This window comes from Monodon monoceros, unplaced genomic scaffold, assembly GCF_005190385.1.
Source record: "Monodon monoceros isolate NGI ecotype Baffin Bay Population unplaced genomic scaffold, NGI_Narwhal_1 Super_Scaffold_18, whole genome shotgun sequence".
NCBI classification, from domain to species: domain Eukaryota; kingdom Metazoa; phylum Chordata; class Mammalia; order Artiodactyla; family Monodontidae; genus Monodon; species Monodon monoceros.
In genome coordinates, this window is record NW_021703774.1 from 16,338,326 (window position 1) to 16,353,481 (window position 15,156).

Sequence of the window (15,156 nt, forward strand, 5' to 3'; positions counted from 1 at the left end):
CCACATTGATGCACTAACTCTTAAGTCATCTAAAAGGCATGTTATCATTAGTTCTTACTTCTTTGTTGACAAGTTCATAGAAAGGGCAGGCTCACTTTTATTGAAAGCGTGAGGAGAAGGCAAAATCTGAAAATTGCAACCATTTTCAAACTAACTGTGACTTGGCTCAATGTGTTTTGAGGCAAGGAGTGACAATGAAACATCCTTTGTTCAGTGGGGACTCTTCACTCTGAGTTCTTCCTTGGAGAAGGTTAGCAACGTCTTCCTCACTTATGGAGTTCATGATAACTTTATCAAAAGGCTTGGCACATTGTACTCAGTCCTTTTTCCTGTCTCAAAAGTGTGCTGATATGTCCAAAAAGGTGATGTCAGCATGATGATCATTTTCTAGAGAATCCAATATATTTCCATGCCAGTTGATCTTTAGGCACGAAATTTAAGTTGCATTTTGTACTGTTATCAAACATTACCACTTAGATTTTTAATTTACAAAGATATATTAAAGCTTGTCCAGCAAAAGTAAGCAGCTCATTTGCGCCTTTGTGGATGGGGAAAAGCAGGGCATCAAATATGTGTCTGTCACTCCCACACTCATGATTCTCCAAATGATGAGTAGAGAGAAACCCATCTCTTTCACACATTGAGGGTTGCTAGTTTTATGTTCCTTACTTGATTATAATCTCCAGGAAAGCAAAGGCTGTGCCTCACTCCTAATCGATGAGCTAAAGTTAGAGCAAAACCAATACGTTCCTGCTCCAAGAAGTTTATCATAGAATACATGGAGGAACATATGTATAAATGAACCATAATGTAAGTATTATGTCAGTGGGTCTCAAACTTGGCCATGCATGAGAATCACCTGGAAGGTGTGTTAATCCACATATTACTGGACCCCCACCACCAGAGTCATTAATACAGCAGATGTTAGGTTGTAATAAGGAAGAACTTTTGTATTCTGTTAAGCTAACTTTTGTATTCAAGTTAAGCACTAAAGGGATGTTTCCTATAAGCTTAAATTATACATAATGGCCCATCTCCAGGAACCCTGCCTCCCAAGTAATGAGCGTTAAGTTAAAATACCTTGTTTGGCTCACAGGAAACATCCTGCCCAGGCCCACCATGAATGGCTGCAGGAAAAAAGAAATTAACACATCTCCGGAATCTGGCTAAAACAAGGACTGCATCCCCCTCCCCTTTTAGTATAAAAGAGGCCTGAATTCTAACACGGGGAGGATGATTCTTTGGGACACTAGTCCACCATCTTCTCAGTCTGCTGGTTTTCCAAATAAAGTCACTATGCCTTACCCCAAAAACTCTTCTCTTGATTTATTGGCCTGTCATGTGGTGAGCAGTATGAGCTTGGACTTGGTAACAGGGTGATGCTAAGCCTTTGCATTTTTAATGAGTGATGCTGATTCTGCTGGTCTGGGGACCACACTTTGAGAAGACTAAAATATGGTGTCAGTGGTGGGTAGGTGAGATTATATTTACTCCCAAATAATCATAAGATGGCGGGGCTGACTTAAAATTTTAGACTTGAAAGGGAATTCTGAGATCTTCTAATTTAATTTCCCAAATATTTTGTAACATGAGTGAATAGTGGTGGGTCCGTATTCCTGACCCAACTTTTCTCCAACTTCTTTTCTGCTTCCCAAATGAGGTTTCCCAGATCTAGTAAAATCCCCGAAAGCCATCCTGCATTTGTGTCTCCCATATAAAATAGCTGTGGAAATCAATAACAGTTCTGTGTGTATAGCGATCTCAGAGGTTGCTTATGGGTTTTATTCCACCAGTAGAAATAACAGAAAAAATACACATGCATTAGATTGATTTTGGTCCCTTTGCTCTACTTTTAGAGGAAAAAATGAATATGAAAATATGTGTTCTCTCTGCGATTTTTCTCCCAGGAATTTCCCTTTTTATTTCTCAGGCAAAGTTGGCTGCCATCTGAATAGGAATATAAGGCTCCCTGGTCCTTTTCACCCACCATTATGCAGAGTCAGTTTTCCACCATTTAGAATTTAGTGCATCTTTGGTGAAGCCTGACAGGTACATGGAGGGTTGGTGGAGAGAGGTTGGAGGAAGGTAAGAGGGCTAAGAAAGCAGCCATATAATTTATAATCTTCATGACCATAAAAGCACAGCAAGCAGATAAGGTTGAGCGCGCTGTCATGGGGGGACTAGCCAGGCCTCCGCAAGCTACAGGGTCTTGTTTCATTGTCCTGTGACCTGCATCACAGCGCACAAAAGTCCCACTCTAGGGCCGTAGCTAATCTGCTCTGACAGAATAGGAAAACAACTGCAGAACTCTGCAGCTTCTCTTTCCCATAACCAGGAGGCCAAATGCAAGCAACAGAACTACATTCTTTTGGAGAACCATCGTGACAAGTTAGAGCATCCAGAACTTATGATCAGGCTTTGACTCTGTGCTTTCATAGCTGCTACTGCAATGCTGCCTAGATGCTAAGTGCGTGGGTATGGAGTTCACATTTTCGTTCTGCCATTTGTGAGCTGGATAACCTTAGCTTCTACCTCAATAAGTTGCATCTTCTTTAACTATAAGATGGTGATCAGAATAAAGCCAAACACTGAGCGTTGTTAAGAGAAATAAAAAACTAATCCATGTAAGATGCAGAGTACAGGACACGTCCCATAGGAAGCATTTTTGATTATGACAGCTACCTCATCAGTATATGTGCGATATGTCAGGCTAATTTATTTAGACCTGCTTATATATTTCTTGGCTGTTCGTCTTTATCTATTAAAGAGACTGTCCTCAATTTCTACAGGTTAGGCTGATCAACTAGGCAAATCACAACAATGAAAAACTCACACCTTGACCACATTGTGACAACTGCCTGAATAACCAAGGAAACAGTTACAAATGTGTTCTGCAAAGGACAGCGTCACAAAATGTTAACCCTGCATGGGTTTCTTATAATCAGTTCTTTTTTTTAAATTATTGAAGTACAGTTGATTTACAATGTTGTGCTAATTTCTGCTGTACAGCAAAGTGACTCAATTATACACATATATACATTCTTATTTTATATTTTTGTCCATTATGGTTTATCCCAGGAGATTGGATACAGTTCCCTGTGCTCTACAGTAGGACATTGTTTTTTATCCATTCTAAATGTAATAGTTTGCATCTACTAACCCCAAACTCCCCCAAACCTCAAACTCTTATAATCAGTTCTTATCCTTCCCTTGACACAGTTCACCTCGGAATAATGTAATAATCACAATAAAGATACAACTAAAGCAAAGTAATTAATTTCATGTGCTGTTTTGCCATCGATGAAACATGATACCGCCTCCATCAGGCCACAAATAATGTCTTACAATAAAAAGCTCCCCTAACGTTAAAGAAATGCTGTACATAGACTCTGAAAACTGAACTCCCTCAGATTAGCCTCTGTGTCAATGAGTCCTTTTGTTAGTGGACAAGGAAATAAAGGAGGTAGCAGTCGGCATGCAAGCGTTACTTTTTAGATTTGAAAAGAAGATGATCCATGGGGATGTTTCTGATCTACAGTGAAACGTAATATTCTGCTCAGGAGTTGACATTAGTATCACTATATTGGCGAAGGAGGGGCAGGGGGACAGAGGAGATGCTGCATATTTTTTGCTTGTTTCCTCTCTCATCAACTGGAAACGTGACAGTGTTAGTAGCAAGTGTTCTATCTGGTGTACAAAAACCGAGCACTTAGGCATTTTTGAGTGATAATTCAATAGGATTAAATTACACTCATGTGACAGCTCAACTTCGCTAATGAGGTACATTTCAGTAAACTGTTGACAGAACCGTCTGGAAGGTTTCTTTAATTTACCAACATGTAACAACATGGGAAAAGCATTAGTCAACTAGATGAAGATGAATAAGCAGTGAGGTCTAGGGGTATTTTACATTAATACCTGACAACCTGAAAGGGTTTTTTCACCTGTTCCATTTAGCCCAAGGCAGGCACAGAATCACTGGTACCTGTTAGTGTGATTGACTTACCAAAGCAATGAAGGGAATTACCTAGAAGAGGGCTGAGTGGAAAATATGTCAGAGAAATTTCTTTTCCTTCCAGTTAACAGGAAGCATGTTCCTTGCAAAGTGGGGGATGGTTGCCCTAAAGTTGAAAGAATGTTTCAAAGCTTTTCAGATGGCTACACCAACATTTTCATTTCCAAATTCTTTGAGTTTGTCTTTACAGATGAAAAAATCTGTCTGTACAGATTTCTAGCCAGATGTTGATTGGGAATAGTGTAAGGTGCTCAAATAAATAATTTATTCCAAGCCAAGAAAAGAAAGAAAGTATAGGAAACATGGAAGAACAGTAAACAGGAGACGAGGAAATATGCTTATGAAGGCATCAAATGTTTATTGAAAAGACGCTCTAGCTAAGATTATACTAGCCAATAAGAAGGCCATAAAATCATTTGCATCCTTTGAAAAATGTCCCCAAACTACTGTTCTTCTAGTGTCTGGCAAGTAGTATGTTTGAAGAGAAAAAGCCGACTCTAAGTGGATAAACATGGCAACCATTAGGGGGCGCTACAGATTCCAAAATAGATATTTAGGTACCAAAGTCTACCTGTTTCCCTAGACTCACAGACATAGAACACAAACTTATGGTTACCAAAGGGGAAAGGGTGGGGGGGATAAATTAGGAATTTGGGATTAAAATATACACACTACTGTACATAAAATTGATAACCGACAAGGACCTACTTACCATACAGCACAGGGAACCATACTAAATATCTTGTAATAACCTATAATGGAAAAGAATCTAAAAAAGAATAGGTATATAGGTATATGTATAACTGAATCACTTTGCTGTACACCTGAAACTAACACAACATTGTAAATCAACTATATTTCAATGAAAATGTTAAAAACAAAATATAATATAGTAAAAAAAATAGTTATTCTCCATACCTAATCATCCTTAAAATGTTAATGTATCGATATTTTCTCAAAGGAAGGTGTGCCACAAAGGAGAGGCAGAAGCAAAGATGGAAATACTTTCTTACTACATCTGTTGGCCAGAAATTCCTCGAAACCACTGAGCATTTTAGAAGAATTAGGAGAAAAAAAGAATCAGTGACACCTTTAACTCTTGAGTATCAAACACATAAGAGGGGATTGTCGGTTTAACTAACCCAAACCATCAGCTAATCCGTAAACCACATCTGTTTAGTTTTGAGAGAATAAAGTATATAGGGTTTCTCTGCAGCAAGTTACCTTTCTCATTTCATCTTGATATGGCGTTTATTCCAGTGGTTTTGCGTTTCCAGAACACACGGTGATTTGTTGGAGGTCCTTGGGAGACAGGCTAGGAGGGAGATGATGGAAAGATCTAAAAGACAAGAAAACGACTTTTCAGAGTTTCAGCTGTGTCAGCTCAAAGTATACTACCTGAGGGGTAACAAAGGTGAGAAAACCATTCAGCAATATTGTCAACACACACACATACATAGAAATGTCAAGCCAGACCTTGGAGTAAGACAGAAGTTCTGCCAATAGAAAAGCTCTAGGAGGTCTGAAAATACTGATGAGGGGTATGCTGAACAGAATGGAAAGTATTACAAAAGGGCCAGCTAATTCCAGAAATGACTCCTTTTGCTGGCCTCAGACACTATCTCTGACTCTGAACATTATTTCCAGTCTCAATGATAATCATAATAACAATAATTGCTAAAATTTTCCCCATGTTCTGTTATTCACAAAAACTTCCATCACCTCATTTGCTCCTGTGAGGTAGGTAGGGTCAGTAGTTTTATAAAACTTGACAGACAAAGAAGCTGACTTCAGCAACTGCCCACTCAGGCTGCAAAAGCAGCCAAATAAGACACAAACTCAGGTCCTCTGACTTCAAGTCCAAGTACTTCATTTTCACTGCGCTGAAATGTCATGGAACGTCTAGAGGCAAACTTGCAGAGTTTGAGCAGGGCTTGTACAGTCCAAGTGGGAATTAAATATCTTGGCAGGTTTTTGATCAGAGTGATCCTCATAGAGAATTCGAGAGGAAGGATTCCATCTTTCCACAGTCAGGCTAGGCATCTGGACGACCAGCAACTTGATTCTATCTTTCCTTTACTTTTCTCTAACTATATAAAAAACACGGACCTGGCAGTTTCCAAAGTAGTGAAGGCCAAGCATTCTTTCTGAGTTCTTTTTTTTTTTTCTTACTCTATTACTTTTTTATTAGTAGAAGCAATAGAACAAAAATATGAGGAACAGTATTTGTAGATTTTTCCAAATATCTCTGTTACATAAATTTCTAGAAGTAGAACCGCTGGGTTCAAAAATATGCACATGTGATATTTGATTTATATAGCTAAACTGCTTTCCATTGAATTCTACTTGTTTTTAGTTGAAGTATAGTTGATTTCCAATATTGTGTTAGTTTCAGGGTACAGCAAAGTGATTCGGTTCTATACACACACACACACATGTATACACATATACAAACACACACATATATATATTCTTTTCCATTATAGATTATTACAAGATATTGAATATTGTTCCTTTGCTATACAGTAAATCCTTGTTGTTAATCTATTTTATATATGTTAGTATGTGTCTGTTAATCCCATACTTGAGTCCTTTCACATTACAGAACAATATAAAATTAATAATAAAAGCAAACTAGCAACAGAGAAGGGAAATAAGACATCATGCCTATAAAATATTTTCGTATAAGGTCTCAGTTGAAAACACTTATCTGAACAGTAATACTTTTCTCACCCAACAGTGTGTATATAGTAGTTGCTAAAGCTTGGACCATATCTACTTATAAGACAGTTCTAAACAATGTTAGGTCAAAAGAATTGTCTGGCTATTATTCTGACCAAGTAAAAATTGTCAAGTAATAGCTTGATGTAAACAGTTTTAAATTAAAAATGAACAATCAAATTTTGTCTGGGATTGACTCAGCTAGCTAGTCAATTATTTTGTAAAGTTTAAACAATATTAATAGCCCACAGTAGTTAAGATATTTGACTGCTTACTGTGAGCCAGAAACTGTGTGTTTACAAGCATTATGTAATTTCATACTGCTACAGTTATATGAATGTCGGTGCTATTATTAGCCACATAGAGAAGAATGCAAAAAACAGACTTAGAGCCTAGGTAACTTGCCCACATTATACAGCTAGTAATCAGTCGAGCTACCACTTGAACCCAGGTCTGTATTATTTCAGAGTCTAAACCCTTTATTATGTCTACTTGACTCTACCTTGGCCAGATACTCTGTCTCAGTTAACTTCCTAATGTTCTGCTATATTCCTAATTCTGGTTCTCAAACCCAGAGATAGCTTACTTTAGAAAGATGGAATGAAGTTAAATCAACTGAGAGCAAAATAGTACACACATTAATAGGAAAGCCTGCTTTCTGTAATGGGGTAGTTTGGCGCCAAGCTGAGTAACCAGTGCATGGCCAGGAATAGTATCAGAAATGATTCTTTTCAAATAAGAAATTAATCTTCCAGATATACTTGAATTCAAATATAAAAATGTATTACAAAGATTTTTAAATTGTCTGTAGTAGGAAAAGACACAAAATTTAGATGGAACCAGAAGAATAAATAAATTATGACAAATACATAGAATAGAGTACTGTGCAACCTTAAAAGAAATTAAATAGATCAATGTGTGCTAATACAGATCAGTCACCAAGACATACTGTTACATGAAAAATCAAGGCTCTGACTAGTATGGCCAGTAAGTTACCAAACAGATCTTAAAAGATAGACATACAAATTCATGCAAAATAGAATATCACTGGAAAGATCTACAAGATCCTGGTATTGTCTCTGGAGAGGGTTAACTGTGATTCAGAGAAAAGAGAAAGTCTACTTTTTCCTACATAATTATTTGTATTGTTCTATCTTTTATCATGTACATAAATTACTTAGAAGTATTTTAACATTAATAAATAATAATAGGTGTGCAATCTATGTGTGTGGATATGAACAATGATTGGAACACATGGGTCAGGCCAACCTAGAAGCAATGGACTTGGAAACAGACAAAAAAATTTTAATTTGGTTCTGTCACCAACTAGCAGGGCAGGGTTTGTGTAAGGGACTTAAATCTTTTAGCTACAATTTCATGTATGGGAAATTGGTATAACAGCCTCTCAGGTTCTCAAGGATGAGATGAGATCATATACAGCAGAGCATTCTCTGAAGTGTAAAAATGCCAGGAATTATTATTGTTTGTTGTTGCTGAAGCAGGCTGTGGTTCAGATTAGGAAGCCATGTCTTCAGAAAGGGAGGACTTACCACGTCTAGCCTGACTTGCCACGTCAAGCAGATCAACCAGATATTTGCCAAATATTCGCTTCACTTTGTACCATATTCCCATTCTTTTGCAACTAGATGTGAAAGTATTTATGATTTCTCCTTTAGAAAGGGGAAAACGTTTGTTTGCACAAATGGTTGTTTCTTTGGGGTAGAAGGTAAACCTAAGAGGGACCTCGGCAAGATGGAGAGAAACAATCTTGTTCCTTTAAAGAAGAAGGTGAAGAGGAGAGAGGAATGGATAAAGGCTGAGACCAGCGAAAGATAGGGCGCTCAGCAATGTGACCTCACCAGACTGCTTGTCATTAGAATCGCAGAATGGCGGACATGAGTGGTGTCTAGAAGAAGCTACTTGAAAAGCTGAGGACAACACACACAGGGTCTCTCAAGACAATAGAGACAGGGAGAATGAGAGTGAGGTTAAGAGAGAGATGCACAGGAAGTAAAAACCCAGGACCTCTCAGAAATATAAGGAAGAGTCTTGGACTGTCACAGACATGGATTGGGATCCAGGTTTACCCTAGAAGTCCAAGGGGCAGGGGCCCCAGCTGACCGCAGGGTAACGTACTGTTTCCCCAAATACACACTTGGCCAGCAGGACGCCCGAGTATTAGACTGAGTTTACAGAATGCAACTCCTGGAGAGCCAGCCCAGTGGATTGACTGTCCACAATCAGCAGGAACATTCCTGGGTGAAGCGCAAATTGCTTTCCTTGGTGCTTTACCCTTCCAAACCATAATGATAATTGCTGCTGTGTTGCAAGCTGGGCTTATGCACAATGCAGGGGTTAGTGCCCTCCCCTCAGGAAGGCTACCAAGGAGTAGGGACTACACACATCTGATTGTGACAAATGCCTAGTTTACCTGCTAATCAGTGCACAGTAGTAGGTATTTTGTAATCTCACCAAAGCAGAAAACCCCACACATCTCAGCTTAAAAAAAATCAAATCAAATCTACTGCTTCTATATATTTCTGGTAAGAAATGAAATACATTCAGTTTGAATCACATGAGCAGTCAATCAAATATCGAATTGAAAACAATGAACTGCAAAGAGCCACCTCAAAGTCACTTAGCATTGATAAATTAGTAATGTATTATTAAATTATTCATATCTTTTTTTCTTCCTTCGGACTATAATGATATACTGTACACAGCACTGATCATTTACTTAGGCTGAATCCGTTCATTTAATTATGCTGCTAAACTTGGTAGGCCAATTGGTCATCATGAGAGTTTCCAGGCAAGCTTATCACAAATATATAGAACATGTTTCTTATTGCCCCCAGTGGCTAAGTGCTAAAATGCTATTTAGTGCTCAGAAGGTTAATGTCCTGCTTATGTAAATGGTCCAATTTAACATTCAGCAGCGGTATCATAAATTCTGGCTCCAGGATTTCATTAAACGTATGTTCAAACTAGTTGACCTTAAAGGTTAACAAGCACAAGTTAAACAGGACAATTATTTAACTCACTTCTTATCAAGAGACTGAAGTGTACTAGCCATTTAATAGCTCCGCAGACTTCACAATTAGAATTCTTAGAAGGTCTCTGATAAAACGGCAGGTCATGAATTTTCATAAGGATGTCAGATAATAACTATTTATCTGCACTTGTTTTTTCTTTCTTATAAACTTAAACTTTGATCTTAACATTCAATTAGAAATGAGTCCACAGAGAAGGACTAGGTAACTCAGGTTGCTAGGGTTCACCTTCATTTGGGTCTGCACGGGGATTTAAAACATCGCTTACGCATCGTCATTCATGAAAATTAACATGAAAGTCAGGGACTCACCATTAAGTGTGCAGAGCTCAAATGAAGCATGGGGCCCAACAATGAGTTACAACACCTCTTTTACTGGTTTGGGACATTAGACTAAACATTTGATTCTTTTCTTAAAAGACCCCCAAATGCCTATTAACCTCCTGGGAAAAAAATGCATTCTCCTTTGCTTTTATAACATGATGCAGTTTTTTGTTTTTGTTTTTTTTTTTATGCGGTACGCGTGCTTCTCACTGTTGTGGCCTCTCCTGTTGCGGAGCACAGGCTCCGAACGCGCAGGCTCAGCGGCCATGGCTCACGGGCCCAGCCGCTCCGCGGCATGTGGAATCTTCCCGGACCGGGGCACGAACCCGTGTCTCCTGCATCGGCAGGCGGACTCTCAACCACTGCGCCACCAGGGAAGCCCTGATGATGCGTTTTAATATAACAGAAAGTTAGATGATTCAAGACATCCTTTTCCTCGCCAGTCTGGTTTCTTCTCCTGCTCTCCTTGGGCATTTTTTTGTGAAATGGGAGCGAATCTCTGGAAGTGATCGCTAAGGCCGTGTTACCTACGCTGGGGTGAAGCTTGGAGCGAAGTCCGTGGGCTGACGTTTGCATGTGCTTCTCTCTGCGGGAGGATCAGGCAGTGGCTTCGGGGATGCATTAAACTGGTAACCACACACCAGCAATCTCAACAGTTGGTGGCCACTGTCCGCCAGGAAAAGGCACAGAAACATCCTCTCCTTGCAGGTGTAACTGTTTAGACTGCAGGCTCTTTGGAAAATAAAGCAGCACATAAGAGCAAATAGGACTTTATTCATAAATCATGAGCTGAATTTCTGTTAGGAGCTGAAATGAAGCAAAATGGGTCCAATTTGCCTGTAGGTACATTGGGGGTGTGATAAGTAATTTTTAAAATTTGGTAATGTGCGTTAAAGGTAATTAAATGTAACGATAGAAAAGGGAGAGATGGATAGATAGATAGATAGATAGATGGACAAATAGGTGTTAAATATATCTGTGCTTGGCCCAGTTCCTCTTCCTGCCTTCCTCATTCCCCCAGAGGTTACTTATTTTTAGGAGCTGTTTAAAAAAAAAATAATATAAGGAAGAAATATTTTCTAGCATGAAAAGATGTGACAGTGTTTTATATCCTCTTGTGTTGCTCTTCATCCAAACTTCATCTTTTGAATATTGCCTTCAAATCCTGCCTGAAAGGGGACATAAATAAAGTGAAATGGCTAATGGACTAAAAACACTTATGATCAGGTTTTCATAACTAACATTATTGATAGCCTCTACCACGCAGCCACCTGCACACGGTGCAATATCCATTTCTAAAGTAAGATTTAGAGCCCTATTTGCAATAAAAAGGCTAGCACATGCAAATAAAGAATTCGAGAGTGAGGCCGGCAATGGCCTCCCCCAAGAGAGGGAGGAAAGACCTCTTTCCATAGCAGAACTGACCACAGGGTCACAGGACACTTTTTCAGATTTCAGACGTGGCTGTGCATTTCATGGCATCCTGGGAGGGTCTCCAGGGACAGAAAATTGTTAAGTCCTTAATTTGGAAACAACCACATCTTTCTCCTCAATGGCTTAGCATTTGCACTTGGTCAGGCAAATAAATTTGCATTTCTGTACACTGAAACAATAACAAGATCGTTTTGCAGGAAATGTAACACAATACAAATAAGGAAGCAGGCAAGATGGGAATATTTTTATGGAGTCTGGTGCTTTCCATGTCCATTTTAAGGTGATTTTCCTGTTGTTGTTGTTGTTGTTTTTTCCTTTAAACATTTCTATTTTAGAAAAGACAGTTAAAGAAAAGCCTTTGTGATGACTAGAAATTTATTTGGTGTTCAAAAATTTTTCTTATCAATAACCCTCTCTTTAAAAATATTTTAGCTGTAGTAACAATAAGAAGATGCTAGCAAAACAGAAAGCCTTTTATCTGCTTCTTGCTATTGAGATAGCGTTTGGAAGGCATAATTTTCTTCTCTTTTACTTCTTACTATTCCCATCTCAGCAAAAATATTTTTTTTTCTTCAAACTCTGGACGTCATTATTCTAAAAAAATTAAGTTCAGATTACATAGCAAACTGGAAATTATGGCTTTATTAAATTAAATTAATTTAAAAGAGCATTGGATTTGTGGGACTTGTATAGTTACTCATATCTACAGCTTCTATTACGGTAGGATCCCCTCCTTCAATTATATTGAAAATATGAATCCCAGTATACAGTCCCCCTTGGAACTGTGCATTAATGTTAGAGATTGTCACCTCTGTACTCTAAAGAATAGTGATAGCTTCCAAGTTATATAGCAATCAACAGCAAAACATTTCTCCCTCCCTTCAGAATCTCATGGTACTGCAAAGTATTACTGAGAGAGAAAAATGTTTTATACGGGAAATTGCAACAAAGATTTCACACATAACTGTATCGGTGTTTAGTTGTGAGTCCCTATTTTTGTCCTTTCTTTTGTCAGAATTTGAGTGTAACAGAGAACAAAGAAAGACATGAAAAGGAGGATGCAAAATGACTGCAAACTCTTCATAAATGGCAAACTCATTGCTCAGAGACAAGCTGAGGCCTCACTGCTGATGACAGACACAGCCCAGATGCCCCGATGCAATCAATGCTACCTGGGAGGGAGCTGGGAACTATGAGACAAGTGTGACGCTGCTCCCCCCATCCCCTCACCCCACCCACTCCCACCTCCAGAGCAAAGAAAGGGCCAGCAGTCCAAATCACAAATCCAGCCTGCTGCAGGAGAACACTGATCCAGACAGGGTCTACTATGTGAGAGACAGCTCAAACGGATGCTCAAGTCTTGTGACAGCTAGGGTTGTGACATATCAGGAATGAGCGGCAGCTGGGTGAAGACAAGTGGAAGACACCCTAGCATAAGAGAGGGAAGGAGGGGGATTCCCTGGTGGCGCAGTGGTTGAGAATCTGCCTGCTAATGCAGGGGACACGGGTTCGAGCTCTGGTCTGGGAGAATCCTACATGCCGCGGAGCAACTAGGCCCGTGAGCCACAACTGCTGAGCCTGTGCATCTGGAGCCTGTGCTCCGCAACGAGAGAGGCCGCGATGGTGAGAGGCCCACGCACCGCGACGAAGAGTGGCCCCCGCTTGCCACAACTGGAGAAAGCCCTCGCACAGAAACGAAGACCCAACACAGCAAAAATAAATTAATTAATTAATAAACTCCCACCCCCAACATCTTCTTTAAAAAACAAAAAAAAAAAAAAAAAAAAAAAAAAAGAAAAGAGAGGGAAGGAGGTTGCCATGAGTTTCACTGTCTTCCCCAGAAAGATATGCTGAAGTCCTGATCTTTGGTCCCTGTAATGTGAGCTTATTTGGCAGATGCAGTCGAGTTAAGATGAGGTTGTACTGTATTAGAGTGCACCCTAAATCTAATAACTGCTGTCCTTATAAAGAGAGAGAGATTCAGAGACAGAGAGAGAATGCCATATAATGATGCAGGCAGAGACTGGAGGGATGTATATTCAAGCCAGGGAACTCCAAGGATGGCGGGCAACCACCAGAAGCTAGGAGAGGGGCATGGAACATCTGTCTGCCTCAGAGTATACAGAAGGAACCAACCCTGCTAAAACCTCAAATTTCTAGTCTCCAGTATGATGAAAGGATAAATTTCTGCTATTTTAAGCCAACTGGTATGTGGTACTTTGTGGCAGCCCTAGGAGACTCATACAGAGGTGGATAGGAACTTGACCTACTTCCTCTTCCCATTTTCTCCTAGCAGTCCCTGAACCAGAACCTGCTCTGGTATCTCTCATAGGCTCCTGAACAGACTCTCAGACTGACTGGCACGGATTACACGGAATGCAGAGAATCACCATGCAGAAGTCTTGATGTCCTCTCTCAAATTGGACCTGCCTCTTGGTCAATGATGTCAGTAGCCAGCCTTGATTATGCTCTAGTTCCTCAGAATTGATTTTGAACTTCTAATAATTCCTCCTTACATCCTCAAATTTAAAAAAAAAAAAAAGGTCCTCAGCTCTCTTCTTCCATATTTTCCTCTAAAAACCATCATGGCTTGGGCCTAGCTCCCTTTCACCTTCTAAAAGTTTACCAAGTATCACACTTATATGGTCATGCTCTTTATGGCAGGCAGGAGCAGGCAAACGTAACTGCTAGATTGCATTTAGAGCTTAGGTTTGGGGATCAAACGCCTTTGATGGAGGGAGAATAATTCTGGCAGCCTCTGCAAGCCTAACCTCAGATACTATGTCATGGTCTTCCTGCAGTGTTGATGCCTAAGAGCTTTTCAGACAAGACTGCCTGGCAGTAGTTCTCAGTTTAAGGTTAGATAATCATAACGATAATCGTTATGATAATCGCCACCATCTGTAACATCCACAACTCACAACTGTGACTCCAAAAAAGAAAGGTTTGGAGTTATGAATGGCAGACCATTATGTATCAGGTTTCCAATGCTCATGACCTGTCCAGGGTTGGATTATTATGACACAAATGCCAGGACTAATTTTCACCCTCAGTATATGATTATTCAAAATGAGTTACTAATGACACAGCACATGTATGTGTGTATGTGTGTGTGTATATCTTCTTGACACCATTACAATTACTCATATACTCTATACAAAGCTCCCATAAGATCTTTCCCCAAAAGAACTCTTTAAAAATTTTTTTAAAGTTTTTTTACACAATTTTAAAAGTTACTTTCCATTTACAGTTATTACAAAATATTGGCTATATTCCCCATGTTGTACAATACATCCTGCGGCCTATCTTATACCCAGTTTATACTCCCCCCTCCACTGCCCGCCCCCCAACTGGTAACCACTAGTTTGTTCTTTATATCTGCGAGTCTGCTTCTTTCTTGTTTTATTCACTAGTTTGTTGTATTTTTTAGATTCCATATATAAGTGATATCATACAGTATTTGTCTTTCTCTGTCTGACTTACTTCAGTTAGTATAATGCCCTCCAAGTCCATCCATGTTGCTGTAAATGGCAAAATGGTGTGTTTTATGGCTGAGTAATATTCCAGTGTGTGTGTGTGTGTGTGTGTGTGTGTGTGTGTGTGTGTGTGTGTG

At 39.4% G+C, this 15,156-nt stretch overlaps 1 long non-coding RNA gene across 1 annotated transcript in view; it reads right to left on the bottom strand.

Annotated features, from left to right (window-relative positions):
- The window catches only part of LOC114898158, a 48,667-nt gene that overhangs the window by 16,799 nt on the left and 16,712 nt on the right, over nt 1–15,156 (bottom strand). The window contains exon 3 of the long non-coding RNA XR_003794290.1: nt 5,240–5,354. This is a non-coding gene — a long non-coding RNA (uncharacterized LOC114898158). The remainder of the gene's footprint in view (nt 1–5,239; nt 5,355–15,156) is intronic.